Below are 10,002 nucleotides of genomic sequence, written 5' to 3'. Positions count from 1 at the left end.
CTGTAAAATGTCAGGTGTGATTTACCCATGTCACTTATATATTAAGCTTAGTGAAATTCCAAAGGTTGAATTCCTTCATATTTCTTTTAACAAGAGAAAGACATTTCAAATATTTTTTCAAGTGTAATGACCTATCCACATTAATTGAGAAAATATTGCATATGAATTCCACAGTTGTAAATTGAAAAGTAATTAGTATTTGAAAATCACGTGGCTTTTGTCCTTGTAGTTTAAAATACTTAACTGAGTGTTGATCTTGCAAACATTTGTGTATGAGTACTGTGATTAAAGTTAATAATGCATCTACAGCTTGATAAATTGGATCTTTCTGTGATATATCCAAGAATTTCTTTTTGTAGCTTATGGGATACATACAATAAGGTTAGCTTTCAGAATCAGTTGCTTCCAGTAGATGCTGGTTAAGAAATTTCAATGTATAATCAGTCAAGAAAGGACTTGTTTTCTTTCTTAAACTTGTAAGAGAAAATTTGTAAGTTTTATTCCTAAACCATGTGAGTAATTCTCTTTATTCAGATTGCTTATGAAAATTGTTAAGCATCTGAATTTATCAGCTATTAAGCGTACTTATATTTCTGATTAATCTTCAGTTTCTAACTTAAAAAAACAACCAACCAAACAATAAAAAGTATAAAGACTCTTTTTCCCTTGTGAATTTTAACATTTTTCTCCAAATAAGTGGTCACATAGCACTGAAGAACTAAATCGCTACATCAGTTCATCACATAAGGTACCTAGAATTTTATTTTTTTATTATTTTATTTTTTTTTAATGTATGGCAAACAAGATATCAAATGATACAGTATAACCAAGTAATCCTTTCTGTTAATCTGTGACACACAAGGTTACCCTTGTATTCTGAATACACCAATGTTTCTGTCAATTTGCTTTTGCTTTCTTCTCTAATATTATGACCTCTAAATACTGTAAGCAATGAATTACGTTTTTGATTGCAATAAATTAGAATAATAAAAATTCTAAGAGATCATAAGGATTTTTCAAATACATATTTATTCACTTAGTAAATCAGACTTTTCCACTTTTTTTTTTAAAATAAATATAAAGAAAGCATTACTCATTTGATAATAAATGCAAAAGTATAACTTGTTCTTCAGTGAAGCCAAGTGCCTTTCTTCCTCACAGAATCATTACTTTATTACAGCTTATTGTGTTGGGGAATGTAAGTAAAAGTTTTTAACATTAAAGGAAAACATCCCTTATTTTTTTTTCTTGAAATAGTTCATTTGTTTTATTGGAGGAGACGTTCAGTAACCTACCAGCTTTACATTAAACAGAGTTCCAAATGCAAATCCCTTTAGTATTAATTAAAACATATAATTATGTGTGCAAGACTTTCCCATATGCCACCTAGTGAGCTGTCTATGATAGCAAGTTTCCAGTCTAGAGAGATTGTTATTAGGAAAAACAACAACAACAAACAAACAAAACAATGAATGGGCTCTTCTGGTAAAAGAAGACAGAATATCATTGGTCATGTATTCGGGAAACGTTTAAAGAAAAAATCAGGAACTTATACTCAGTCTGTGGTTTCTTAAGACAATGGTATCATTAGTTTCTGTTGGGTAGCTATTAGTAGATTCCTGACAGCTTCAAACCACTGACAGGTGAAAGGCTCCAATGTAGACATTTTTCTTCACTTATCGCTCAGCAACTGTACCCAGCTACGATGTTCATCAGATCCCTCTAGAGTCAATTCAACACACAGTTAGCAGAAAACTCTCCCAGATAAGAAACACAGAAAGACAGATAAAAGTAATAAAGACAGAAGAAATGAAAGAGAGAGAAAAAAAAAAAAAAAAGGAGAAAGAGAAGGTCCTCTGAGAGTGTTTTTTGGTTTGTTGACTAGAGTGGGATCCAAACAACTGTCTAAGAATAGATAACTAATTAACTAATTGGTAGACAACTAAAAAAAGATCTGAGATAAATTTCAGTCTTAGTGGAATAATGTTCAAAACAGATGCAAGGGAAAATAAGGTGAGTATACTTATATTGTTTTATATTGCAACACGCTGTTTGATTATTTGTTGCAGAGCTCTTTGTTCTATATAGCAAGGTAAAAAGATTGTTAATTGCAGTGGGCCACATAACCCTGTAGAAAGATAATACACAAACACATTATTTGAATCCTTTCTCATTAATCCTGTACCTGTTAATGCACTTCCTCCAGGGACACTTCCAATAGTGATGAGATTCGCGGGTAGTACTAATTTTAGTCCTTCTGCTGGGAATGTCTGTGGCTTCTTCCAAAGACACACATATCTGGCTTATAGTCTCCAGATTCCCAAGTCCTATAGTAAAGGAATGATTTTCCCATTAACCCCACATAATGTGCTTATTTTCTGACACTGATTGGTGTTTTCATTGACTCTACTGGTGATTGTTTTTATTGTGAATTTGAAAGTCAAAGATTTACAAAATATTTCTGGAAATATTTCTGTCTTAATCCTTAAATTTATACTATAATGTTATGTTTAATTCTGGTTAATACGCAAAAGTAGTTGAGCCATGTAGTATTTACAGAATCAATTTTCTTTAACTTAACATTTATTAAATCTACATATTTTACTGATTTTCAAACTCCTTCATTTGAGACTTTCTTCCAAACTTGATTAAATTGTTGCATAGGAAAACTGCTCTAATCTTCCCCCCTCCCCCCCCCTTTTATTTTTTTATTTTTTTTCCTGCACTTTTTTGAGAAGTAACTGGAACTGAAAATAGTATTCCAAAGTGCACTGATGTACTGCTAAGCAATGCAGGATAATTGCCTAGAGTGTTTAACATGACACTCCTAATAATACAACCCAGATAGCATTTACTGTATTTGAAATATGTCATGTTTTTGACTCATTTAATTCATCATCTGCTAAAATACCTAGAACCTTCTCTTTAACAGTGAAGTTACTGATTCTCACATTCTATATGTATGCATTTGGTTGTTTATTTCTATCAGGAATACTTCATGTAATCTTACTGGATTCTGTATTCATTTTCAGAAATTATATCCCATTTATCATAATTATAGATTTTTTTTATTATTATTGATAGGACAGTCATACCCAGAATCCCTGGTCATGGTTATTAGCCTTCTGCCATACCTTATACTGATGAGGTAGACACAGGCTCTGCCATTTACATCCGTGTTGTATCATCAGGATAGTTTGATTACTTTCAGCACTGTATTTATCTACAAATGCAATTAACATATTCCCAACTTTAGCCTCCAAGTCATTAATGAAAATATTGAATGATATTGAAGCCAGAATAAATTCCTGAGAGACCCAGCTTAATATCATCTGCCAAGCTGATGTTGAGTCATTAATAACCAGAGTGGAAGAATAATTTGTACCGACTAATTTACTGGATGAGCCTTATTTTTTCATGTTTACTGATTGCTAGTGAAAAGATCATTTTTAAATGAGTATTTGAGTTTTCATTAAAAAACTACTGTGAGAAATCCTTGATTACTACTTTTCTCTTGAAATACAAGAAATTGCATTGGAATGTATGCTTTAAATTGTGTAAACTGACATCACAATTTACGACCTGTATGTACAGAAAAGTCAGAGAGCAAGAATCAGGCATAATAATAGCATCTGCCTTTCATTGATTCCCACTAAGGATATGCACAATGATTTCTGTCTGGCACCAACTACTCACTCTTCAAGGTGGTGTAGCTACTAATACACACAACATTATTTGTAGTGAACTCTAATGCAGTGTCTATACCAGTGAATTAAGTGTGCATGAGAACATTTTTAGGCGCAGAGGCCAACTGGCATTATGCTGCCCACATCTCTGCTAGAAAACATTCTTACCGCCAGAACAGGGTGTTTCATGTAAACTGTTTATTGGAAACGAGCTAGCCTGTACAAGCTCATGAGCCATCTCTGGGAATGGTCTGGATTGTGATAGTTGGCATGAATCAAAATAGTGCCAAGGAACATTTAAGCATTTACTCATATAGACAATTGTGTTCCAGCATCTGGAAACAATCCCAGGCATGACTGAATTTAATACTGTAGATACAGTCTAAAGGTTTGCACAGAATGGTTTTGTGGCAGACTGATGTGTTTTAAATTCATATCCTACTATGCTGTTAATTACCTCACTTAGCTTCTCGAACTGTGTCTACGTACATCTAGAACATGCTTGGTTCTCTTCTCCAGTACAGCTTCCAGTATTAGTTTTGCCTTGAACCATAGTCGTTGTGGAAAATCAGGTCATTTGGTGACTGATAACTCAATTCCCATTTTTCAGTCAATTTCACTGCCTTCTTTGTTGAGGTCTTTTACAGGCACTGGAGACGAAGGAGATCAGCTGTTCCTAGAAGCATATGAAACACAACAAATGCCCAATATTATCTGGAAAAAATATAGGAAGTAATTAGGTATCTGTGCCAGTGAAGAGAAGGGGATTGCTATTATCACTGCAGAGAGTGATTTGTGGAAGTGTCCCAGATTTGTTTTGTTGTTAAAACACAAAAAGCTTCTCTGTTCTTAATTTTCACAAGAAAAATATTCTGCATTTGAAGTTGGTAAACCTTCCATTTTAATCAAACAAATCATGATAAATTCAACAAACTTCAAATCCTGTTTCAGTATATCCACAAACTACTTTCTGAACTCATTCTTGTTTGAAATGCTAATACTGTGCTGTTTCATATGTTAAAATCTTCCCTCAAGTTGTAGCAAGATTCAGGGGTAGAAAGAAAGAAAGTAAAAGAAAGGAAGAAGGAAGGAAGGAAGGAAGGAAGGAAGGAAGGAAGGAAGGAAGGAAGGAAGGAAGGAAGGAAGGAAGGAAGGAAGGAAGGAAGGAAGGAAGGAAGGAAGGAAGGAAGGAAGGAAGGAAGGAAGGAAGGAAGGAAGGAAGGAAGGAAGGACTAATGTACTTTTTATTTCACAGTGGCTGTTTACTAGCATGTAAATGTAAACTCCTCTTCCTTATTAAAAAAGGGAGAGGTGCTGATTGGCTTTAACAACAGCAGCAAAAGGTTTAGATTTTGAAGGAAAAAGTTATTCAACAGATAGTGGAAGCAGCAAAGCCTTCTTTCCTGTGAATTTTATCCTGTGAATTTTTCCTTTCTTCTTGTCACAAACAATATTTGCCTCTTCCTTCCCTTCAGTTAGGTAGTTTTTATTACTTGTTTGATGTTATTTTTGTGATGATGCTTGCAAATATACAGATACCGAATGGCCTAATGTTCAATTCCTCTCAAGGGAGGAAAAGGGATAAATTGTGTTTGCTTTTGCTTTTCCCTCAAGAGAGATAGTAATTTGGGGTTCTTTCCTCTATCCAGATTCCAGTTATCATACAAACTTTGAAAAATTATATTCTTTATAAGATTGGCTGAAATTTGTAAGTGACTTTAAAAGTTATTTGTAGGACAGACAATATGGTAGCATAAGCCTCTCTACACCAAGAAAACCAGACTAAAATGATACATCTGGAATAGATATCAGAACTTTTGCTTATATATTCATGTAAGAATTTGTATAGATTTCAGCAATATTCAGTTCATATAGTACAATAATTTCCAACTAATCAACCTTAAATTTCTCTGTTTTATGTGATCTGATGTACAAATCTTGTTATATGATTCTTTTAGTGTTATTCAGGATGTTTTACATTATCAGATCTTGACCAAGAAATATTTATGTAAAATGGCTCCATGCCAATAATATGCCTTTTGTTTAATAAAAATGCACTGTGAACAGTTTAAGAGGTGTCTGTGTTTAATGGCGAATAAAACACTGACTGTTCCTTTCTATGGCCAAGTTCCTGTCTAGCTTGAGGTGCTAAATAACGTAGAGTAAATTTTGTGGTCTCTGCTAAGCCTGAAAGTGGAAACACAGAGAAATTACATGTGCAAGGGGTTTCAGAGCAGGGCACAGAAAATGGCTCAGTGCATAAATGAAGTAATAAGAGCAACAAGTCTAAAAGATATTCAGAGTGATCAAGGATGTTGGCTCATAAATACAGGATGATTAAACTTAGGTGGCTGAAGTGGATTGGAGCACTCTGCCTTACCCTTTTATCTGAGGGTTCTGTCCTCATGGTTAGGACAGCTGTCTCTGCACGAGGTGACTCCTGAGTGGCATCATTTTACAGATAGCCTTTTGCCTTACTATATTGGTGGCAAGCTGTTCTGGTCAAGAAACAGCGTGACCAACCTTCCCAGCCGTGAGACTTGCCACCTTTGCAAGAGGCAAGGTGAATAATAGCAGGAAACAGCTGCTTCAGCCAGACAAGTTTAATCTACTTGTGTTCATGTCAATACCAAGATGGAGTGAAGTAAGATTGAAGGTAAAGCTTAAGGTGAGGTGTTGAGCAGCTTTCACTCTAACTTTAACCTTGCTTGAATTTGGGGAGTGCAAAGCACTTATCAGCCACAGAAAAATCATTTTTGAATCTTCCCTGCCTACTTTTTCCTGTTAAAAACCAACAAAGTGCTAACTCCTGCTAGCCTTAGGAAGCAGTCCCTTCACACCCCAGCGCTCTGCTATAACAGAAGTCATTTTTGAAGGCAGTGGAACTTTTTCAGTAAGTAATGCTTACTTGCACAGTCCTTTCTGAGATATGGTGTTTATATATATATACATGTCTAGCAGCATTAGTACAATCAAAGGAGTTATCTGCTACAACAGCCTGAAGTGAACCAAGAAAATATAATATTTCTGCTCTTGTAGCATGATCTAAACACCACAAAAACTGCTGTCAGGCTCTGAAATGATAATGACAAGCCTTGAGTCAGTTTCTTACAGAAGAGCTTCATAAGTTTGTGTGTGCCTTGTGCCCCTCTTTCCAACCCGAAATCCTAGTTAAAGATTTCAACTTAGCTTTAATTATACTCTTATAGCTGTAAGATAATAATCAAAATGGGAGAAAAGTTCAGCTTGATCCATGTATATTTTCTGTGCATGAATTGCATGTTTTTTCTGTATTGTGCAGATTTTTTTCTTATCATTAGGCATTTGAAACATTTTTTCCCCACCAATTAATAGGAGATTAATATTAAATTAATCACTTTTCTAATTGATTATTTTCATAATTCACTGGAAAAAATAATTTTTAAAATTTTCTTATGGATAAACTGAGATCAAAACCAAATTGCATTTTTTCCATTTGTTTGTATACAACATGATGTGTTTTGAATGCTGGTTCCAATCAGTTCCACAGTTTAAGGTTACAAAAATAAGAGCTCTACAGGTTTGGGTTAAATATAAATAAAATAAAATAAAATAAAATATAAAATAAAATAAAATAAAATAAAATAAAATAAAATAAAATAAAATAAAATAAATAAAATAAAATAAAAATAAAATAATATAAAATAAAATAAAATAAAATAAAATAAAAATAAAATAATAAATAAAATAAAATAAAATAAAATAAAATAAAATAAAATAAAATAAAATAAAATAAAATAAAATAAAATAAAAATAAAATAAACAACTGGCCTTTGTTTTCTCAGCTGGGAAGTGTTTAAGGGGTGTGGGACAGATGATCAGCCAGCAGGAGAAGGCAGGGGGTAAGAAGAATGAAACACACCATTTCTTCAAACATGCTTTCTCCCCAGAACCTGCTTCAGCTGGGGGCTAGAGAAAAAAAGCTTGGTGATAAAGGAAGGGGGGGGGGAACAATCCCTACATACTTACTATTAGGGGAGAGGGGGAGAAGGGAAAGAAAGGTATTTTGGAGTGGAACAAATGAAATGAGAGACATGCCATGTCCCATGCGTAGGCAGGATGGGAGACTATTTTCAGAGCAGGAAACGCAGATAAATTTGGAGGGAGAAAGATGATAGGACAGAAAGAGGAAACTAAAGAGTATCTGTGCTTTAACCAAAAGTGTTACTGACAGCAGCACTTCCAGCACAGCATCAAGGTCCTCACTGCCTACCCCGTGTTTTTCTGTTGGGACATTTTCACAACAGCTTCCAAATCTCCTTGGAGTTTTCCTTTCTTACCAGATTTCTTTGTAACTAACTGTAACTAAGGTATCCTGACCAAAGCCTGTTGTTTCTGTGGGGCTGGTGGCTTGCCCAACTGTCCCCTATTGTGTGCCAGAGGAGAATTCATCCCCTCAAATCTTTCCAGACTCCATTTCCAAAGCCATAGTTGCAATGCCTGAAGAGGAGCTAGACTGAGGTTTAGTGCCCCCGGATATATTTTCAGATGATATGTAACCCTGAAAGACATTTTCTATCAAAAACTGCAATAAAGCATATCCCACAATCTACATGCCTACCAAACCCTCTAGTGTTATCTTTCTGAACACATATTTATCTCAGCAACTGTAGGAAGATCTAGTTCAATGTAAAATTTTATAGCACTTGAAAGGACACTTAATCAGTGACTCATTTGTAATTTAATTTTATTATACTTTAAGATACTATAAATACAAATTTAGGGACTTAGCCTGAAAGTCTTCATGCAAATAGCCCTATTGCACTCAGAAAGATTATTTCTGTGATTACAGAAGGAGATCTTAGGTTATTGGGAAGCTACACAGCTGTTAATCAGACAATATCATTTTCATAATAGTTGCTCAGAAAAGGGATCTATAAGTGTTTCAAGAGGATTGGAAAAAAAATCAAACAGTAGGTGTGTGTGAGAAAAAATAATCTCTCTTTTTTTTTTTAATATTATTATTACAATATGTAAATAATGATAACCTTTGGTGTATCTCAATTGCCCATTGCATACAAATCTATCTTAGTACTTATTTTTCAAGTAAGAATCCTTATGCAGAATCAAATAGCTTATTTCTGTTTAGTCATCTATAAGAGTAACATTTTAAATTTTGTCCTGCATATAGGACATTAAGTTTAGTGTTATTTGTCAGTAAAGCTACACCTACATTAAAGAGTTACCATACCACCAGTGCCTATCTTGGTAACTGGCAAGATTACACTGGAAAAGGCTCTTCTGGTGTAAACAACATCCAGATATATAACTTCTGGATAAATGCTTTGTAAGTGATATATTTAGTATGGTGGGTAATAAGGTTTCATTTTTTTTTTTTAATGAAAAAAAAAATATTTCTTTTACAGTAACTCTTAATACTCTGAGACAAAGAGGACAGAATATATTCATTGACAAAAATATGTATTCATTTGTCTCCCTTTTAGCTCTGTAAAGGTTAGATACTTCTATGTACTTTAGTTATCCCTATACCGGTAAACCACAGAAGACCAGAATGTGGGTCTGGCATGCAGTCATCCACAGTGTCCAGTTGTAAGCACAAATCCTGACACATCTTTTTTCTCAACCTAACTATTGCTTTCCAGACAATATCCAAGCACTGTGTGGGAGACAGCCTAAGCCAGGTACCATTCCAATTGCAGTTTGGGTGCAACCACCCTGTTCCACCCTTCTTTGGCAGGCACAAGATTGTATGTAATTGACTGGAGGACTCAAACTGTGACATACCAGTTGAGATCAGGCCAGAAACCAGTCCACGTCCTTTTTTTTATTATTATTTTTATTTTTATTTTTATTTATTTTTATTTTTATGTTTATTATTTTTATTTTTATTTTTTAAACTGATATACTTGTAGCCTTAGCCTTCTCATCCATTCTCTATTGTTTCAAGTGGCATTGGCAGGAGGTGATCCAGGCTGACTTAATATCACTGTCTTTATTAAATAGATTATATGTCTCATTGACCTTAGGAGGATCCTTAATGACTAGGTAAGAGTAGATGATACTGTAGGCAAAGTTCAATGAACTAAGACCTAGGCTGTGTCCGTGGTGAAGGCAGACCATGAAGGAAGAGGAGCATTTTTGAGCAGAACTTTCAGTAGCAGCAGGCTGGGAGCTGCAGATTGAAGATGAGGAAGGTGCTAAAGGAGACATTCATTCATGCTGCAATGTGCTATAAAGAAACTGCAAGGTGTTGTGGGAAGCTGCAAAGCATTTGAAAGTTGAGAGGTAATTAATAGGCTTGTAGGGGATCAAAATA

Source organism: Anser cygnoides, chromosome 3, assembly GCF_040182565.1.
Source record: "Anser cygnoides isolate HZ-2024a breed goose chromosome 3, Taihu_goose_T2T_genome, whole genome shotgun sequence".
Lineage (NCBI taxonomy): Eukaryota > Metazoa > Chordata > Aves > Anseriformes > Anatidae > Anser > Anser cygnoides.
This window is presented reverse-complemented; position numbering follows the sequence as displayed.